Source organism: Corvus cornix, chromosome 5 (genome assembly GCF_000738735.6).
Source record: "Corvus cornix cornix isolate S_Up_H32 chromosome 5, ASM73873v5, whole genome shotgun sequence".
Classification (NCBI taxonomy): Eukaryota; Metazoa; Chordata; class Aves; order Passeriformes; family Corvidae; genus Corvus; species Corvus cornix.
Window position 1 is genome coordinate 13,562,545 of NC_046335.1, and position 22,456 is coordinate 13,585,000.

Here is a 22,456-nt window from a genome sequence, read left to right on the forward strand (position 1 = left end):
AATTTTAACTGGGAAATTTTTTTTTACTGAGGAAAACAACTGGACCAGTAGCACATGTAGGGACCAGTGTTGTCCCTCTTCTCACATCCTGCTGAGTTGTGTGTCTTAATGCCAAAGTTCAATCAACGTGTTATTCCAGTGCAGGGCTTTTTCTGAGCAGTTAATGCCAGTCATGCTGAACTGCTGTTATACTGCAGTTTTGACAGACATTGAGATGGAATTAATGAAGGACCGTCAAATTAATTTCACGTGTGAATTAAACCTCTCCTTTCTACATAAACTTTAGTATAAGAAACAGAGTGAGAGCCTAAGGTAACACATTAATTTCTTTTTTTTAGTAAGGCAGATGTTTGAATATATACAGACTTCCTGCATATAACACCACCCTAAACATTCCACCAAAAGAGCAGAGGTTCCCTGTACTTCTTTCATCACAGTTCTGCAAGGAGAACAGTCAGAATTTGAGAATAAAAAAGAAAATAAGTAGAGATTTTTAGGACAAGCATTCTGGAAAAACTTTACCAGGCATAAAGTGTGTTTTCATCAGCATGAACATAAACTGCTGGGCAGTTTCACAGAAAAGCACCCAGTAGAGTTTCCACATTTGCAATCATTTCTAGCCCTTTTCATCATTTCCATGTTTACTCACTACTGCTAGTGGCACAAGAGCCATCTCAGAAAGGGAGGATAAGTAAAACTGCCACATACACAGCTGAGGCTCCAGCTACACTGAGAGGCAGTTGCAAAATCCTTCACTGACTTTTTATTGTCTCAATATCAAGCATGGGCTGGAAATGAAGAGCTGCATCTGCATATGGTACCCAACTGAGCACCATTTGTCCTGTGTGGACACAAGGGATTTGGAAGGCTGAAACCAAAGCTATAGCTGCAGTATGGAGAACTTGTATAGATTACACAAAACCTGGCATATATGAAATGCACGTGTTTTCAAGTAGCTGTTTACAGTTTACAAACAAATTATTACCCCCAAACAATATTTGTAGACATGTCCAGATATCAACTGCATCTGAAGATCTGGGATTCTGTTCACAGGCCCCAACATAAAAAGGCAAATAAAAGATTATTTAATAAAAAAGAAAGAGTAATACAACTACTTTGCATGGATTAACCATTCAAAATTGTTATTATTACCAATGATCATTATTAATCTATATGCTCTTTAATTTGCACCCAAAATCGCTGCCTTTCAGCCACTTCTGGTCCAAGAATGAGCAGAAGCAATGCTGTAGTAAGATCTTATATCACTTAATGTCTCATATTACAATTTCCTTACATTTAGCATCTATACAACAATAGTCAGTAGTATATGAGACATTATGAATAAGAAATAACTTACTACATTTTAATTGCCAAAGTAAATGAATGAAGCACAGTGTCTGTTCCAGTATCCTTGCTTTTAAAGATTGTGTTCTCTTACTAAGGGGAGAAATGAAAACAAATGTTTGTGAAAGATGCAACATGAGGAGTACTGGGAAGAAACAAGAAAAACTATAAATGCATCCACAGGTCTAATTACACAAGTGAGAAGAGCAACAAAATGGTAAGTTCAAATTTGAATCTGATGGGGGAGAAAAGGAAAAATTCAGATATTTTGGCACAGGCTAAGTTGTGCAAGATGATAAAAGTTTGCAAACCAGTTTACTGTGCCCAGAGAGGGGAAACTGTGGCCAGAAGGACCTCCCTGCTTCTGTATTTGGGCAAGTGGATATTCTCTGACATAGGTACTCTTCTAAGACCTGTGCATTAAAAGAGAGACAACCACAAGCCCATATCCAAGGACTCCTTCAGTTATCGTTAAGGCAGAACAACAGTTCAGACCATTTAATAAAATGGGTTTAAGTATGAACAGTAGAATTTCCATTTTGTTTCTAGGTAAAATTCAGAGAGTGATACTTTCCCTTGGCTGAAGTTACCTCTCTGCACTCTTCAGAAGCAGAAGGCCACTTTTACTTACATGACCTGAAGGCAGGAGCTGGAGATAGGCATCTTAAATTCACATCAAAATGTACATCCTGCAGCTGTTAACCACTTAACAGCACAGATAGTCCCCTCCCTAATTAATTTGTTCATGTTTTTCCTATTTATTTCAGTCAGTATGTAGACAGGAAGGTAAGGGTGCAGGCTGGAGAGGAGACCCTGGCTGGGTGATACCTGCTACAGCACAGAGGGGAAGGAGGCAATAAGAAAGGCAGCAGCAATGACAGTAGGACCTCAACATTTACTGCCACTCAGAACTCCAGAGCACTCCCTTGCCAGGAGCTGCTGGCCTCAGTGGGTTTCCAAAGCTGCTCATCCACACCTCAAGCCAGACGTGCTGCACCACCCCACATGCAGGTGTGAAGCAGCTTCTTTGTAATACCTAGGGTCATGTCTTCTCTGCAGAAGCATTGATCTGAGTGGAAAAACACAAACTTTAGAAGAAATTTTTAACCTCTATCACTCCTTTAGACCTTGAGGATTGATTTAGTGGATCTCAGAGTGTATTCTTTTGCTTCTATGAAGGACTGAGTGTGAATGCAACTGGGAATGGCATGTGCCAATGTGTTTGTGGTAGAGCAGAGGGGATTGATTCAGTTTTAACCACAGGTCCATCTCTCTCTCCAACTCTCAGGTTTTTAATGCAGTTTCTGTTCTGGGTGTCTGCTCCACACGTTAAGAATTACAACAGAAATCCAGAACATTGCCCATGAGCAGGGCTCCTTAGCCCCAGTAAAAACTGTATGCTGTGCACTAGACAGTCTGCATAATAGATACATGTTATGAATACAAATAAAATACACTGTTTCCAATTAATGGGATTTAGGGCTGGGGCCTTTTAACTTAACTCCCATGGTTTCCTTTTGAAACTTCTGCATATATTTTCTATTTTTGAGGGGGGGTTATAAATCCTGTTTTAATGTTTTGCTGTTTATGCAAATTTCCAAATATAAAGGCATATGGTGGCAAAGTGGCACTAACTATCTGCTTTTCGGCACACATTCCTCTGCTATTACAAGAAAAGAAGGCCTGATGGAAAAGGAAGGGAAAAAAAAAAAAAAAGAAAGAAAGCAGTGTACAAACAGACACTCAGTATAAGCATAGCATTGATTCACATTTCTTAGCTTTATTCTTGACCTCTGATTCACTAATTGCTCTAGTGGCTCCTGCAGGGCAACTGTGGATGCTCCTTCATGTCATAAGGTAGAGTGGGTGCTCAAGTTTGTAATTATAGTTTCTAACTAGCAGAGAAAAGGAGAATAATAAAGGAGAACTTTTTTGAGTCAGAGGTTCCCCCTCGCACTGGCAGCCTCACTGCATGGGTTTCATGTATCCAGTTTGCATTTTGCCTGATAACATAGAAGGCACATCATGCTATTCTAAAACAGCAGGATTATTTTCTCCATCCTAATTGATGAACAGCTGTGCTGTAATAGACTACAAAGCACAGCATCACTGATCTCTCCTCAGGCCACCCTAGGAACTGAACACTCCACAGGGAACCAGAAAAGAATGAATGCTAAAAAAAAAAAAAAAAAAAAAAAAAAAGAGAGAGAAGAAAAGGAAAAAAATAAGAAACACCAAACATTTCAATACATTGTCCTTTGGATTCCGACAATTACTTGGCATCTCATTCAGCAATAATTAACTCCAATTTTCCCCACAGTAGTTCTAGTGTATGACATGACCCTAAAACAGTCATACCTTATAAAAGCTAAATATAAACATTTTTGAAAGAGAAATATTGGAGTTCAGAATGTTTCTCACTGAACATCAGTGTTCACAACATTCAAGTCAATTCTGGGGTCATGTGTTCCCTAGAACAGTTCTTTGTCCCAGGAAGTCCACATTATCCATTCATTTTTCTGCTGGAATTCATTCTACTTTATCAAAGTTATTGCTGTTATTATCATTATGTGCCTCAGTATGGAATTGCAATGCCTTCTTGAAAGATTTTGATCCCAAAGGTCGGAAGTCTCAGGGATCACTTGAAATACTTTGTATTTTTGTATGGGTGGGGACTTCATAAATTCAGCAGTATTCCTCAACTTTCTATTTTCTTGTGCTTCTAGAAATGGCTGCTCCACTTGCCTTCAGAGTGAAATAGGAGGGTCTCCTTTTTGTTTTGGAGACAGTTTAGAACTAAAGAGGAAAAAACACTCTGATGTCTTTTAAAAGACAGATATGTTTCTCATCCTTTCCCTTACCAGATTCAGTGGGGTAAGGAAAGAGTCATAATCCTCATTTAAGAACTTTTCTGTCTTTACTATCTTTTCTGTGGGCATGAAAGTGTAAGAAATAGTTAAATGATATTTCTTGTTCTATCAGTAAACCAGTTCCAAAAGCACAGACTCAATTCAATCAAAATTTGTGACAAGAAAGCAATCTTCCCATTCTGCTCATTTGTTCTTCTTATTTTGTCTTATTGGAAGTGATTTGCTGAATCTTTCCTATAGGTAAGCCCTGTGCTTATGTGTTCTTTTGTCTAGATAAGTGTTATCCTGTAAAATGAACACAATAAGACTTCTGTTTACCTTAATGCTAGTTAAAAAAAAAAAAAAATCTCATAGATATAAGAAATCAATAACCGTCCACAACAATTTACCAAGGATTCAGTCTGGGTAGAAAAATTCAAATTGTATTGATTTTTTTACAGAGGAAAAAATCCACTTGACAATAAGCTTCAACTAAAAGAAAATGCCATGTGTACACAACTAGAAGAGGCTCAGAAAGCCAGCTATTTAAAATCTGAGCCGCTAATTAAGACAGGTAAGGCAGGTTTGAATACAAAATCAGGCCCTGAACACTGGCACATTACTTAGTTTCCACACCTTAGTTGTCCATTAATAGTAGGAAGGGAATAAAGCTTATTTTGTGTCATAAGAAAAACTGTGAAGAATTTTAAAAGGTACGTTCCAAAGAGAAATATCATTTAGTGCAGAATGGCACCACACATAAGCTCTTCTGGTCCAAAAAAGTGTGTAATAAGTATGCTTACCAGGATAAGTGGGATGCCATGCTCATTTTGGGTATAACTTCAGGTGTTGATTTTAACTCACCAAGGCCTTTAAAGACTATTCAAAAAGCCACCCTTCTTCTCAGTTTTCTAACTGCTAAATTCTGCTAAAGGACACAAAGTAAAAGCCCCAGATTTAAAAGCCAGCTGTCTGCCAAATGAGAACCACCGGTGAAGAGGTGGCTCACAGCACCACTTGTCTGAAGGGCCTCAGGTATCCCAGCAGGCTGAAAGATGCATTATGTGTGTATAAGATCATGAGTTATAGTGGATTTAGGAGTTTAAGGGGGTTTTATGGGTTTTTTTTGTGTTTGTTTTAATGGCAGTTTGCAAATTTGATTGAGATTGTTAGCAGGCATGCGGTCAGCTTGTTAATTATTTTTATGTGCATTGTTAATCTAGAGTGATTTGTTCTCACTCACACTATAATGTCATAAGCACATTTTAAAAAATAATTTTAAAACAGTAGTAGCACCATGTGTGTTTTGTGAAAGCAAAGCAAAGCACAAGACATTTCCCACACTTACTCTTTCAGTTTTCTCTTCAGCTTCATCTCTATTTATTCAGGCCATTTCTCATTCCAACTGCATAAAATAAACTCTGGACACACCTTAGTGGGTCACATCTTTCCTTTTCAACAAACACACAAAGCAGCCTTTGAAGACCTCATAGCCCATACAAAATTTTTGTATTGCCTGATCAGATACACCATGCCTGAAGCTAAGAGGTTTGGTGAAGGATGTTAATACAAGAAACTGCTTCCTAGGTCTGGGCTTGTTATGGGAAAATCTTCACACCCATTATGTCAAGTGGTGGAAGTGGGCTGGGATGGATTTAACAGCTAGAGAAAAGAGCACGCTTGTCCAGAAAGCATCAGCAAAAGGACTACTATAATAGGATCAAGTGACAGCAGCTGGCTGTCAAAAAGGAGAAATGACAATGCAAAAAGATCTTGGTGAAATATAGGAGTGGACTAATCTTGACCTCCTAGCAAGATAGTTATTTAACCCTGCTGAGGGGCATCAGTGGGCTGGATCACAAGAGGAGACTGAGGTCCAGAGCAATGCTGGTCAGATTTTGCCTTTGGCTGCTCTGTCATCACACATAGAAGAAGCATTCTTGAGCACTTGCTAGAAATTGTAAGCCAAGGAAAGATTCATCCACGCTCTTTATTACAGCAGTTTGATCAGATTTGTGAATGAGATAGCAAAATCAGCTTTCTTTTGTTTTGTAGGTTTCCAGTAAGGACTTCAGGGAACTCCAACCCGGCAGCCCACAGCCAGTAAACAGAGACTGAGGCACCTGCCAGGTCACACATAGATTTGGTGATTTCCCTTAATTTCATTTTAAAATTTAATTAGATGTGGTTTAGTCCTAAATACAAAGGAGCCATATTCCAAGTTAGTCAAACCTCCCACATCTTGGCTGAGTAGGGAAGAGTAACAGCACTGAAGAAAAACACTTGCTTGTAAATTTCTAGAGTCAGAAGCCAAAACAAAGATTTGAACACAGACAATTCACCTGATTTATTTTCAAAGGGATCCCTGAGGTACGAATTATGTCCACAGGTCTATAGAGAATACAGTCTTGTTTTATGGGTTCATGCTACTGTTCTGTGCTGGGGTCAGAATCAAAAAAAAAGTGGGTTCTTCTAAAATAGCCTGTCTATAAATAATTTCTACTAAAATTCTGAATAAAGCACATACACTTCCTTAGAAAATCCCTGCTCACAAGAGAGAAAGGGAGAGATTTCTCAGAGAAGTGAGCCGACTCATGTCCTTGTAGTTATGTCCAATATTTTGACAGTGGAGTAGTAATTAACCTTGCACTCTGCTCAGTATCACTGCATTTCTGCTGTGACCACTATGAAGTGCTTTTTTGTGAAAGGAAAGAATGAATCTAAGTGGGAAAATTACTGGAATGAGAGAGGAGCTTTAATGGCAACCTTGGCATCCTGCAATTTCACACATTAAAATATATTTAAAAAAAAAAAACAACAACCTACTACAGCGCTTGTTGCATAAGGCTAAGCTTTCTACTCTTCAAACTATTAATAAGGGCTTCCCATTGAGAAGACAAATACATGCTTGATGCATTTTTAATTCTGTGCCAATACATTTGACTAAAGCTGTTTGCTGTTTCAATGACAGGATTTAACTTGCCCTTCTGTATTCAACATTTCTGACTATTAATAGTATGTAGAAAACACAGACAGAGGCTGTAAAAGTTTTATTCTGGTCAATGTTTTTAAAAAGTAAAAAGATTAGCAATTAAAGGTCCAAATCCTTTTTACACAGTAAATTTAACCATTCAATGAAATAAAATGTAATCATTTAGTAGGTGCAATGGAATCTCTACCACATCAAGGAAAAGTATCATCTTGACCACAGTTATTGATCCTTGATGGCAACTGAAGGCAAAAAATTGCAGCCCTCTCAAATCAGACATAAATGCTATATAGATAATCCATATATGTACAAGTCCAATAGCCTTTTCAAGATATGTGTCAAAAAGCATTCTTGTCTGTATTTTCTAAAGTGAATACATCCCATGCTGAAATGAAATCAGAAATAAGTCAGAGGCCATTGTTGAAATCTAAACTGTTTTCTTTTTGAACAGCTTTGAAGTTCCAAGCAGTTTCTCTCCTAATTTTGCCAGGAGTGTTTCTTTGAAGAAAAATGGGATGGAATTGTTATCAGTATTGAGACCAATATAGGGATCACATTGAGTTAATTTTTTACTGCAAGAAATGGAAAAAGAATTACCCTTTCCCACAGAATGATTATTATTTTGTTATTTAAGTGATAATGTAAACCTAAGGTTAAAATGAAATTATATATACTGATGATCTCCTAGTGACCTCCATTGTGCTGTTCCATTACAGCACATAGTAATAACACACTAAGTGCACACACTTATGGTACTGTCAGGTACCAATGCAAATCAAGCGGCACAGGAGGCACATTACTTTTGTTTTAACCATTAAAGACTCTAAGAAATACAATATGACAGCCAGAAGAAAGCAGGCTTGGATTTTCTAAAGGTACCCAGGAGTGGCACTGATTTGTGTTTTCTTTGGTATCCTTTTTAAAAGGCCTTTAGCTGTGCCAATATAATAGATTTGAATCCTGACCTTTCTCCACACAATGAAGATACTCTGTATATCTTACCATATAACACAGGGAATCAATACTGTATTTTACTAAATGCGAGTTAATTTTACCCAGGGAAGGAAATGACTGCTCTTAATAGTAGAACACTTTTTTTTCCTCCTCCAAGTCAGTGAGTTTCAGGTTTGCCAAACCCTATCACTGTTTAAAAAAGGGTTTGAGAGATTTTAATAGCTAATAATAGGAGGAAACATAAAAGGACAAATCCAATTTAAGTGAAAGGGTTCCTGTGTAAGCATTACTTGTCAGTCTTTGGTCGTACTGTATAGGGACCAGCTACAGAGCAGTGGCAGCAAAGAAATATAAAGTCCAGATTTAATTCTGATACAGAGAAATACAATTTCAAAACCGGATGTCTTATCATAGGCATGTCCCATTGGAGAACTCATTTCCCTAGCAAAAGGCTGTCACTGCCATTATGTTGTACAAGGAACCAATTTACTACTACAGCTAAACAGGGTTACTGGTGCTGTTGGAACTTAAGCATTTGAAGTTATCGCTAGAAAAAAAATAGCATTTCAAATGTCAGTGAAATGGGAAGGTATAATTGAAAAGTATCAATCAGAGAAGCAAAAGGGTTTAGAAGGCTAAGACTGCAGTTTTAGTACTGCCTTCCCCCCCCCCCGCTTCCTCTTTTTATTTTTTTAAGCTTCTTTCTCTATTTCCTTTTCCCTTTCACATGTAACTTCAGATTTAGTATTGTGAAATAAAAGATTTTGGCTTGATACTTGTTCTGTGTCAAATATGAAATAAATTTTGATGATTTTCTTCTACAGTCTAAGTGACCATAGTTTAATGACACAAAACTCTCATCTCACCCTGCATCCAGAGCTGCCAATCTGGAAGATATCTAAATGAATGAGAAAAAGCTGATCTGAATTTTAGTTGCTTTGTTTGTGTCTTTTTATTCTCCCCTCCTTCTGAAAGAAGACCCATTCACTTGAACCTCCTTTATATAATAGAATCTTTTCCCCCATCCCAGGCTGATCCTACAGAGAATTAGAGAGTGAATAAACCTTTGAGCTTTCAGGACTTGAAAGTAAAGAGAAATGGTCTGTAAAATAAATTGAATTAATTTGGTTTCAAGATATCCTTATCATGCCACTATTGCTAAATTCAGTATGTCTCCACATAGAACAGGAGGGACTGTTTCAAACTGCCTCATTTTGCTATATTTTATCCTGAATCAATGTGTGGCAATATTAGGAGCATGTTTAACTAATATCAGAATCGGAAGGCTGGATTTACACAATCTGCTGCTCATATGTAGAATATCAAGCTTTCTTTCATTATTACTTTCCTTTGCTGTGCATAACGGCTCCAGGGGCTTTGAAAAAAACAGATTTTAGTCAAATAGCAATTAGTAAAACAGAGCTTATGTATAATCATGCTAAAACTTGCTTATTTTACCCCTTAAATAGGTTGCCAAATTGCATGTAGCAATTTGTCCTTTAAGCCCAACATCACTGCCTGGGTCCCAGGGACATCAGTTACTCTGAAATACCAGCACTGCTTCTGGCATTCACACACAAAGCAAATTTATCTGTTGCTTGCTGCAACTCCATGAAAGCAAAACTGCACAAGAAATTCCAATTCAGAGCATTGGCCCTTATTTGTATTTTGAACCTGCTAAAAAGAGGTAAAAAGGTGATGTTAGAAAGTTCTGCTGTAATACTGTAATGTATTGTGAGCATATCTATTTACAGAGGAAAATATCAGCCCTGTGTTTCACAGCAAGGAGATGAGACCTGCAAAAAGAGTCAGGCTGGAGTTCTGTGGTGATGAGTAACAGAGCCCCCATATATGGCATCCTCCTCTTTCCACAAAATAACTCCTATGTTAAGGAAAACCATGTACTGTGTATTTCTAATGCAGTTGGATTTTTCAATTTTAAAAAAATCATCAAGATGGTGTACAAAAATTAGTATTTTTTTTTAGTGGCTGAAGAGTTTCAGAAAATTCTTGGTCAAGAACAAACCCAGGCTGTAGAAACAGAAATTTTTATCTAAAGTTGGGTTTAGGATCTGGTTGGAAAAAGCTGAGAGTTTGAGCTGAGGCTGGGAGAAAGGCACTCTGAAGATAAAGTTGCATGTCTTCTTTAGAGTTTATTTAAACTTCTCTTATTTCAGAAGTAATTTTACCTCACAGAAGATCCTTTATCCACATTAGAGTGCAGATATATTCCTCCTCCACCACCTTTTTGATGAATTTCAATTTCAAATAACTTAACGGCTAACAGCTTGCAATTGTTCTTTGTATTAATAGAAATACATGGTCTCTTTTGAAGTTCAGGTAGTAATTCAGTTCTTAAAATTCTTCTGCTGTTTATAAATGATTTGAACAGGGATGTCATAGCTTTTGATGCACCATTGCAGCCCCTGTTCAGCTATGTTCTCTAATTCAACTGGAAGCAACTTTTATATGCTTAGGAATCAAATTAAATGCTGTGCTAAGTGGAACCACTGAGTTGTCAATTACATTTATTTTGGACCAAGGGTGCAAGGTATTAATTACATCATGTGTCCACCGCAGGAAATTAATGAGAATGACTGTGGGAAATCAGATTTTTTTACTTAAAAACATTTAGAGAATTTTTTTGTGTGTGTTCAAAAGTATGAGACTTTAAAGATAATGCCTTGCTCTCAAACATTCTCCAAATTTTATTTCATTAAAACACAACAAATCAGTAATGTGGGAAAAAAATCCAACAAAACAAAAAATTCAATCAATTTCAAGTAATCAAAAATTATTAGATAGAATGAAGTGCAGTTCTGCAAATCATTTGTTGATAGACTTCTGGCATAAAAACTCTCTTCCACTGCAGATGTAGTTCATGTACCATATCATAGAGTGCCTTGAGCCTCCCACAGTAGGAACAAGGTAAGTCAAAGTGACTGAACTGAAATGAGTCACTGCAGCTAGAACTGAAGGGAAGGAGGGATTGCTTATTTCATCAGCTAATACTGTGGAAACCTGCAATTTCTACTTGGGGTGAGTGTGAAAATTTCATAGCTCTGGTTATGTTTCATGAAGCTGAAGAACTATAGATTGTTCGGAGGTGTCTGCCCACAAGCACCTCAGTCATGCAGGCAATGAGGGGCAGCTGTCCCATGTCATGGCATCTTACAAGTAGGGCTTACAAAGATAAGCCAGATTCTGTTTGAGACTCCAAAAACGAAATACAGCCACCAGGAGGTTATTAATAAAGAGACAAAAATAGAGGGAGACTAGACTGTTCACTGACAATTTCCAAACAAAAAAGGGACTTAATTTATGAGTAATTTTAAAGTCCATCCAAATCTGAGCTCAGAATGGTGATATTTCTTAAATACAGTGTGCAGACAGTTGGTAAGGCAAAGCCTGTGATTCTCTGATGATAATGAAGGGAGGGGGAAAGAAGGCGGGCAGAGGGAGACAGAATAGCAATAATACTTAAGGAATGTTTCTTTACCTTTAAAGAAGGGAAAATGTCTCCAGTAAAGGAATATCTCTTCATTTTATCAGCTCTCTAGCCATTTCTTGTCACCAGATGAATACAAGAGTGTCTAGTACAAAAGACAAAAAAAGAAATATACATACTTTATATACAATAATTCATTAAAAAAACAGAAAAGAGATGCCTAGGTTTTTTTCCTAGGATAAAAGGAACCAACGAGTTTTTAAATCAAAACTGGAAGAGAGGGAAATTAAGAAAAAAGCCAGAGGGAAAAACCAACGGGATTAATATTGATGCAGCGATGGCAAAAGCAAACAGACAGGCAGGGACAAGATTGCATCCAACCTCCAAAACACATGTAAAGTTGGAGCTAAAATGTCATATGCGTATGCAATTTATATGCAAAAATCTTTTACATAAAGCTACTAACTGCCAAGTCTTCTTTCACAACTTTTTCAAGGCTTGCAGTAACTCTGGGATTTTATATTCTCCCTCCATCACCTTACTGAAGGCATGACTGTCTGTGAAGAACACGGAAACTTTCTTAAGGCCATGGTATTAAATTCTTTCTTACATTGCTGGGCTGGTGGCTCAGCAGGAAGACCTATTTTTTGCTTGTGTTCAAGCAACTTCCCTGGCAGTTATTGCCTGCAACAGACTGTAGGGAAGTTGCCAACATTTAGAAGCTCTGATGATGTGAGCCAACCTTAGACTAATAATTTTTTTATCTCAATATAAGTGGAAGAATTACATAAAAATAGACAATTTTTAACAGTATGGTATTCTGTTATGAGAGAAGGCTAAATAACACGGGTGCCATATGAACATCTTTCTCCTATCTACAGCACCTAACTTTAGCACAGTCCATATGTCTATTTGTCTGATAGCTGAACTTATTGAAATAACATGAGGTTACAAAAGAGAGTTCTAAAGCTTAGTGTCCCCAAACCTTTCAAGGTGAGACATCCATGAGTTGTAAACACTTTCTTTTGCATAACCCTCAAAATCAAAACCAATTAGTGAGCACACTGGAATTTAACGTGGGAAACCCAGACACTTTTTTAAGAGTCCAGAAATCAGGATGAATGCTGCAGCCATTTACTACCGTCCTGTGCCTCTACCTTGGTACATGCAAGAGCTTCTGCCATAATCTCTTAAGAAGCTGCAGGATGGCAGCGTGGGCTGGAGAAGCAAGCCCCCAGAAAACTCAGCCTGCACACACAAAGGAGTCAGCGGTCAGCAGTGGGGATGGTATACAGAGGAACTGGAAACAATTATTTCATTTCCAAGTTATTTTAAACTCAGTCAGAGCAGTTCCCTTCAGACAAGAAAGATAGGCAAAGCCACCAGAAGGAGACAAGCAATGGTGTTACAAACATTTTGTTTTCATTTCTCGTCTCTGTGGCTATTGTACATTGTCAGACTGTTTCGTGAGCGTTTCCAGAGCAGAGGCTCTGACATATCTGCTCCCAGCAAACAGTTTAAATGTTGGCTTTAAATTCCTTAACAGATTCCAGGCCATCATCTTTTTTAATTAAATGCAAAAAAACTATGTTAATGCAACGTTAATGTTGAGATTGTCATTGGACAGATGTCAAGAAATTCAAAGTTATGGTTCCCACAGCAACCATAATTCAGCGACCCCCTCCCCCACTTCCACAACCACCCTCCTGAAACATATTGGTCTCAAATTGTACAACAGGCACCAGAGTGAGGGGAAGCTGTGAGAGACAGAAATTGTGTATGGGACCTCTTGGAGCTGGTGCGGATGGGGTGGACATCAGTCCTTTTCCCGGAGGAGAAAGTACTGCTAGTGGCAGCACTGGGACACAATGGCTCCTATCTACACCTCACAGTGGTTATATCCTTGTGTAGCAGGGGTAAACTGGGAACTCATTTCACCCACTTCAGCAGTATATCCACTAGCACACCTAACCCAGCACAAACCAGCTGTACTGTGCAGTTACAAAAATGACCCCTATAGTCCATGTTAGGGTATTAAGCCAAATGTTGAAAGGAGGCAGCTACTGCCACAGCACAGCCAGAAATGCAAACGTATCACTGTAGCCACCACAGCTAACACTGTGCAACAAAACCCTCCTTTATTCATCCCAGAATATAATACACTTCATCACTATGCACCAGAGTGAACACTGAAACACACAAAGCACAGAAACAATAATTTCCAGTGAGATAACATTTTTCACAGTACAGCTTTCCAGACCCTGATCTCTCAGGCTTTGTATGTAAAGGAAAACTACAAATTGCTTTGAAAAAAAAAGAGCCTGTAAACTTAAAATATAATCCAATACAGTGCTAAAAATCATGAGTTTCGAAGCAGTACTGGTTTTCTGACATTTATAATTTTTCTTATATGCCATCCCAACTAACTTCTCAAAATTCAATAAATTAAAAAAAAAAAAATCCATTCACCCAACAATCTCATCACCTCTTTCTTGCTAATGTCTCCTAGTGCACTACAGTTCCCAGCTGCCCTTCTTCTAAATAGTCTAATTGGAGTTAACCTAATTAAGTTAGCCAAACAATTACCCTTAATATGTACTTTTAAGTTTTCTACTTAACTGTCAGACCTGTAAAAGCACTTACGTTTGTGAAAGTATAATTGTTTTACCCAACTTTCTAAGTCTTCCAACATCTCTCCCTCCAAACCAATTTGGAGGTATTTTGGAGGACTGTTACAGCTACATAAACTAATCTGTCATTTTGTGCATGCTTTTTTGAAGATCTGGGGCCTTTAAATGATTCTACATTTAATCCTAAAGTAAGTGAGTTACATCAGTCCACCATTACAGCAGTTACTACCTCTTTCATTACCAGGTCCTCACCTGAGTGGAAATGATACATTTCTAGGTAAAACACCATGAGAAAAGAATACTTGTACTACTGGTGTTTCCTGACTATATAAGCCAGTGTTGGGGCTGAGCAGAATTTGAATGCTTTACGTCATTTCACAAAACATGAGGATTGATGTGGTTGGTGGTTCTTTTCTTACCAGGTTTAAGACTGATATGGATGAGAAAGTATGCTTGCAGGAAAGTGTTTACATCTGCTACCTCTGTGTCCTGAGTCCCCACTTACTAGTCTGGGTTTTAGGAAGCTCGCTAAAGGCTTGCTTCCTAGGTTTTTTCCCTAAGAAGCATGTGATGTGTATATGGAAGAGGAAGAGAAGGTGACAGAGAGAGGGGAGAAGGCAATCGTAACCCTAGGACACCCATCAAGTGATTTAAGTCTATATACATTACTGCAGTTTTGCCTTTGAAAGACGAATCAAGTAATGCTGCTGACACTTCCTCCTTCCTTTCAAACACTTCTTTTATTCTCAAGCCTTTCGATAGCTTAAAAGTTACCTTATATTTTCTCCAGTGTTAGTGCAGCAGTTTCCCATTTGATTTCATATTCAGTTCATATTTGTGGAAGCAGGAGGAGCTCTTTACTTTACTTGATAAATGGTAACATCTGGCTTTGTGATGGGCCATCACCAGCATGTTTAAAGAGCTGCTGACGCTTTAGGGAAAACTTGGTAAAACATTTCATTTAGAGGCAATTCTAGTTATTTATTCTATTTTCTGCATTCCTTGTCCTCCACTTTATACTAGGGACATTTGCATGAAAACAGACCTCAGCTCCTCATCTTTACACAGCGTTTTTTTCGTCTGATGTCCTAATCACTAATCATGTTTGTGTCACAGCAATCATATCCATAGCAACCACTTATGATGTCATAGAAAATTAGAGTTTCTGGGAAGGGCAATGAATAGGGCATAATGATATTAAGAGGCCAAACTCTGTACTACACTGCAGCAGTGAAAATTTGTTAGAAGTCCATAACAGAAAACTGAATTGTGCTATTGGTCTTACATAAACACACATAGGACTTGACCTTTTCTTTTGACTACAGGAATACAATGAGCTAAACATTCCTGAAAATCACAATATTTATATAAATATATTAGCCTGTCTATATATAGAAACCTTCAGCAACTGAAAAAAATGAACAGGCAGTTTCTCAAATAACATTTTTGCACATTCTCTCAGGACGCTTCTTTCCTTGAAGTCACAGCCGGTCAGAGGTGTAGACATTGTACAAACAAGGCTTCTCCAAAAGCCAAAATAAATTTTTGACTCTTATATAGATTCTTTAAGTTTTGTGCAGTTATGTGGTGGATATTTGTAAGCAAATAAGTATTCCCCATTTCTTAAGCATGTGTTCAGCAGCTTAGCTATAGCTGGAAAGCACAAATAATAAGCAGGAACACAATACAAGGATGGCGATCTGGCCCAAGCTTTAGAATGGTGATTTATTTATATCCTGTGTTTAAATACTAAAACATTCTTATTTCATGCATTAAGCAAAATGAGACAAAGCACTTTATCATGTAAACTCTGTACTTTATCCATCAAAACACGCATCAAAAAAGCAGGAGCACAAATTCTTTTCCTTAGGTCACTGTTAGAAAATATATATTGTAGGAATTACACTTCTGATGATTGCACAAACATACCCAGAGATGAAAGGGCAGACGAACTAAGGTTCTTAATGGTGAAAGAACTAAGCTGTGAACTTGTGAACTTTTAGGTATTTCCCAGGAAGTGCTGTAGGGATAGAAAAGCTGTTGATGTGTCCTACACTACTCTGAGCAGTGATCCCATACCTTGTCGCTGCACAGGTAGCAGAGTCCATGAACACAACATTAGATGCAGTTGTTTCCTGACCCTTAGTTCCATAGCCTCATACAGTCAAGGAAAACACAACTTCAGCCATGAGAGACCACTCTGTTCACCATTTTCGCACAAGTAAGTATTACTGCAGCTGAGCTCTGCCTGAAGTTTGATACATGCTGCAGCTCTTTTCATCTCTGCTCCCAACTGCACTGTCTGGAAATGCCCGTTTGTGCACTTATATATGTTATTATAATGTGCAAAAACTTGGAATTGAAAAGAAGGTAAATAGTGTATCTTTATGCTATGTTACATTTTCTAGAAGTGCAATTGAGGTATCAATCATTCCATTCTGGCTGCATTGATCGGTAATTTTCATTTTGTAATTTCAAATAAAGCTTCTCTCCACAGCAGCAACGGCAGCACTTTCCAGCATATAACTTCAGTTCGTTTTAGCTTCATGAGGTAAAGATCCTCTCTCCCCATCATTCTTGCACGTCTTCTAAGTGGTAATTCCACTTTTCCAATTAGATTACTGGAACAAGCCAAGTAAACAGTCACCTTTTCCTAGAGCCACAACATCTAACTAACAAGCAAATTTAGTCCAAACAACAGCTTGGGCTAAATCCCTACATTCCCATTGTAGCTCCAGCAAATAGAATGTGGATCTTTACATAATACATATAGATATATATATATAAAGTGAACCTTAGACAGTACTAACAAGAAAAAGGACTTGTGAAAAAAAAAAATGTTAAGTACATAAGATGCACGCACACAAAAGAAAAAAAGAAAATACTGTAGAAAAACCAGAAAAAACTGTAAGTGGATGAAGCCAGAAGTCAGACATGTTCAAATCCTTATTTACTACATAGCCCGAGGCAGGTTACTTCTCTCTGTCCCTCAGTTTGCTCATCAGTAAAATGGGCATCATAACCACTTAATTCAACAGGCTGTTGCAATAACATACAAATTCATTCTCTTTCAGAAGCTGTGAGCTCTCCTAATGAAGGGTTCCTTCGAGATACAAAGAATTCATAGTGGCAAATTATTAAGTAATTCATTTTCATTTAAGTAACATTTCATTTAAGTGACATTTCATTTAAGTAACTCATTTTCATTAGTTCTGACCAACACTTTTCTGTGATAGCAGGTTTGGTTTAGACATAAAAGCAGAACATTCTTACAAAAATGACTAGAAAACTGACTGAAGGAGAAAGGGAGTGAGAGTGCCATTGTCAGGATTAGTATTCTATTTTTGTTAATTATTCCTATTGTACTTAAATACATGTACCAAAATACTTCAGGCACATCAGAAACATTCAAAACAAAGAAGCGTCATAGAAGCTTCACAAATGACAGTAAAGCTGAATTAAGAAACCAGGACAATATCACCTAAAAGCTCCATGAATTCTGCATAAGAGACCATGTTAAAAATTAAATATAATACTTATGCAACAGTTTACGTATAATTTATACTACAAGTGCACTTCGGCATGAAACTGTGATCCAGGCCACACAATGCTATAAAGAAAACACTGCTGGAGAGCCATATTTGAGGTGGACAAAGGGAAGAAAGAGGTGAGGCACAGAGGGAGCTGGTGTGACTCATGAATCATCACACCATAGCAGGAGCCAGGCAGTTTGGTCTTCCAACCCATCTGGTTAGAAGGCCATACACACACATACACTCTTTAGGAATGTGCTCTGACAATGGTTGCATGCCCTCTTATATCCTTTTTCAACACATATTCACAAAATAAATGTTCCGTTCCAAAAAATACCTAGCAAAAATAAAAAGTTACGAGCTATGTATTTATGGGGGAAAAAAGAACAGTCCAGAGATCATCAGCACATGTTTTGTAAGACCTGAATTAACACACGGACCATTGTGTTTTCACAGAGCTAATCCACATAAAGACATGATAAATCTTGTCCTTTGGGGCTAGAGTTCAGCAGCTGATGACAAGGGAGACTACAAGCTGTGTGGAAGAGTTGCAGCCACAGTAGGGATCTTACAGCAAAGTTTTCTCACCGAGGCAGCAGAGTACAGAAAAGGAGCTCCAGTCCCAGCTCTGCCACCACCCTTCTGATGATTTTGGTCACATCATTTCATCACAATCACCACTCCCTCCCCAGCCTTTGAGTTTGTGCAATCTACTCAGGTTACATATTCCATAGGGTCTACTGAGACTTCCCAGCATCAATCTGATACCACCATCATTTACTACCACCACATGAGATGAGGGGCAACACCATCCAGAGACAAACTCCCAAACACCCATATCCATGACAGCAAAAATGCACCAAAGATGTAATAGCATTGTGGTAGATTACAAGAACAGGATTTTGGTGGTGGAGGGCGTAAGGCTCCATCTCTCTTTCTCCTCAAGGACTTTCCATTACTCAGCAGCTCTGATGTGATTTTGCACAGGACCATTTTCCCTGAGGGACTTGATCCATGGGCTAGCTGCAGCCCTAACTACATTTCAATCCTCCTGCTCTTCTTTGTGTGTTATAGGACATGTTACCTCAGAACTCCCTCCCAGAATCCAGTGGCTCCCACTGACCTTTGTCCCAACACACTCCACAATTTTCTCAAATTATTGTATTCCTCTTTTCCCTGCTAAAGATAGTGCTGGGCAGAAGTGTGAAGAACTGCAACAGATGATACACCATGCAAGTCAGGGATGGCCCAGAGGCCAGCAAATTATGGCAGCCTGGCCTGGGTTCACTGCAAGCAGAACTAGAGGCTACAGGCAGTGGGGTCTGGAGCAGGAGTTTCACACTGTGAGCCAGCATGAAGAGTCCCTGTGCCACCAGCAGCCATGAACCCAAGCTGAAAGCTAAGATCCATCAAGTACAAAATCCCTGCCTTCCTGTAAAGAACTGCCATGTGCCATTGAAGTTTTCCTCAAAGTAATAGCATACTATTATTAATCCACTTTGAAAAGTATGATCATAGAGAAAAGTATGATAATAGACTTCTGGTAGCTTAAGCTATTATTGTTATAAGACAACAGGACTGAGGACTAACTTTACGCTGCAGCAGGAGTGTCCTCACAGTCACACTGCAGGAGACAAGGCCAGGCTAAGTCCTTAACTCCTTCGAAGACCAGAGGAAAGTTTTAACTGTGAGAGCAGTGCCAGCACCTCGTGCCTTGCCACTGGTGCGAGGGACGGGGCCTGAAGGGCAGAGGCCCCTTCACTTTGGGGCACAGCAGGGCAGCTGGGGGAGGCATGAATGGGATGGGTGGACATGTTTTCTCCTTTCCATGGATAGGCAGCAGCAGCTGACAGGAATGGAGGGGCAGTGATTCAGCCTGAGCTGATCCTTTGTGCCACTGCTGTCACTGAGAATTGATATTCACACACACACAGACACAGAGTCCTCAGCCCACTGCCACAGCACACCCAACAAGCTCTCCTGTCTGTGCTTGCTGTCCACTGTTTTACCTGAGGAATGTCTGCTCCAGGCCCTGTGTTCTGATTCCAGCCTTTCATCAGGCAAGAGTGGATAACTGAGGCATGAAAACAGAAACTTGACCCATTTTATGGGATTTTCCTATTGCAAGCTGTACCTAAATGGATTTAAAATGGCTCATAACACCCGAGTGAGTTAGGAAAACACTATTTAAAGTTTTTCCCATTAAAGCTTTGCCACATCACTCCTGATCATGGAAGATTCCAGCCAAGGGATAAAACCTCCCCAGTTTTTCTTTCTTTCAAAATTTGGCTTAACCCAAAGGTAGGGAAGTACAGTTACTGACTTGTATGAACCAGACGGAGTCTCTCCTTATTTTGTGCAAAATTTCCTTCAGTTTGGCCACAGCTAGCAGCATACAAATGACAAAATCTACTGTTTCTCTCAGCTGAAACAAGAACAAACATTTATCTACTTAACACACAAAGAAACTGGAAACATGGAGAAGCTGAGTAGTTTTGCAGGCTACAGCACAATTTTACTGAAAGAACTTGACAAAACCAGTTCCTCTGCAACCAATGCTTATGACAAGACTACATACATTCATCTTTTTTTTTAATCTAAGCTTTGGCATATATGAAATATTGAAATAAACTGAGCTAGGAAACAAATAAAATATGCACAGAGCCACAAATGGGCCTTCTTTTGTTTTCTTGATTTTTTTCCCCTACTTCCCACCTCTGCGGTGTCTGCCTGCAATGATTAAGTTGACAAATGAAGTTCTGACTACTAATTAAATTGAAAATAGCAGATATACTGTGACAGTGATCTCTTTCTCCCTCATACATCACCAGTAACAGTGACTCCACATGGTTTTCCCTGCTCAGCTATCCCCAAGCCCAGTGGCACAAAGCACAGCAGCTGACTTACACCAAGCAGGGAGGGAGGGAGCCACTGAGTGTCTCCTCTTGCATATCAAGAGAGGAGAGGAGAGTTTAAATGTGTAACTACCAAAGCCTGGCGTCATCACTGTGCTGGTGCAAGCAGTGAGACCTCTACTTTAGCTTGTCCTTTTTTTAGCCTGGCAGAGGTTGGTTTGTCCTCTAGGACACACCTCATAGATGTGGTGACTGGGGATCAGTGTGATGCTCTGTGCATCTGTATGCATACGTTTCTCATGTCAGCCTCACAAACCTGCTCCTGACATCCCATGGATTCTAGCAGTTCCATATTGGGCAAAAGGCACTCCATACAAGAAGAAGTAATGGCCGGAAATGTCTGTCATCCATTGGGATAGCAGTGAAGGGATCACTTGCCCTCCAAGAGCACAAAGGAAGGAAAGATAGATCTGGGCTGCAGTCATCCCTGCTTCTACCACCTAACCTTAATGGCCTTTTCTAACAATTGTAGCCATTCCTCAGACTATCTACTGTCCTAATGATTCTTCTCATTCTGTGATGTTTTATTTTTACTCCCTTGGTGCAGTCCCTTTCATCTCTATAACAGCAGAAATTTGAAAGCCACCCTGAATGCTTTGATTTTAAAGAAATGCTTGATATATATGAGCTGTGAAAATTCTAATCCAAATCATCTCTGAAGTTTATGACTTAATAGTAAAAGAAAAAATTGTTGAATTGTTCTCATTGCACCACCTCTCATTGCTTTTTTGGGATGGTCTATAGGCTTTCTTTCAATATGTTTGCAGGAGATGACTCTCACAGACAAAAAAATGCAAATATTTGAAGCAAAAATATCAACATGTTGATTTACCTATATAGAATATACACACATACAAAAATACAAACATATTTTATGACTGGTAATATTATAATCCGTGTTTCTATTTGAGTTAGCTGAGGTTTTCATTTTTTCCTCATTTTGGGTTAGTTCATTTGATTTCATTATTTAAGTATTATTTTAGAGAATTACCTTTCTGGTTTCTTTTTCATTCACAATAAGCTATCCATACATTTCTTTCCTCATGAGAGAAAATACTTCAACAATGTTCTCCAGGATTTCTGAAAGGAAGAAAATTGTAGCCAGCCAAACCCATTTTGATTGAAGTTAACAACACTAAGAACAGTGACAGAATAAGAAGCTCTTACTAAAAAACCCAACTACCTCTTTTAATTTTTGTCTTGTAGAATTTCCTTTTCATTTTGGAAAATGTAAGGAGTTTTTTTTTGTAAAGCTTTTTCTTGTAAAATACAACTTATATTTATTTCCAGCAGGCCTCATCTAACTGAAGCCTTAAGTGAAGCTTTGGGAGTATTTAGGCATTCTTAACAAATGAAGGGCAGAGTGACACATAATCACTCTGACTGGAAGCTCTTTGGGTCAACAATTATTTTTTCATTCAGTGTTCAACGAGAGCTTCACACAACAGGAGCTGTGGTGGGCAACCAAAGCAGAATCATAATGGCTAACTTAATCCAAGCCTTTTAGGAAAATACCAAGTGAAAGCCTATTGTTCACCCTTCTTTTCAGTCTCACAAGAATGATGGACTCCTTTCACTCCAGGGAACTTTTGCTGATGTACAGGATGGAAAGTTGATGAGACAGCTGGACCCATCCATGAAAAGTTAGAGAAGTGTCTGTGCTGTAAAATGCCCCCAATCTTCCTCACACCTCTTTCTAAACAATTTAGTTTGCCTCACTCCTATGCATAGAAATATACTTTGCCCTTTATTCACCCAATTTCAAGGTTATACTCAAACATGTACTGGAAGATA

The 22,456-nt window shown here is 38.6% G+C and overlaps 1 long non-coding RNA gene across 1 annotated transcript in view; it reads right to left on the minus strand.

The window, feature by feature from the left end:
* LOC104686387 overlaps positions 1 to 22,456 on the minus strand; it is a 155,133-nt gene that overhangs the window by 60,961 nt on the left and 71,716 nt on the right. Inside the window, exon 3 of the long non-coding RNA XR_005602091.1 lies at positions 11,636 to 11,729. This is a non-coding gene — a long non-coding RNA (uncharacterized LOC104686387). The remainder of the gene's footprint in view (positions 1 to 11,635; positions 11,730 to 22,456) is intronic.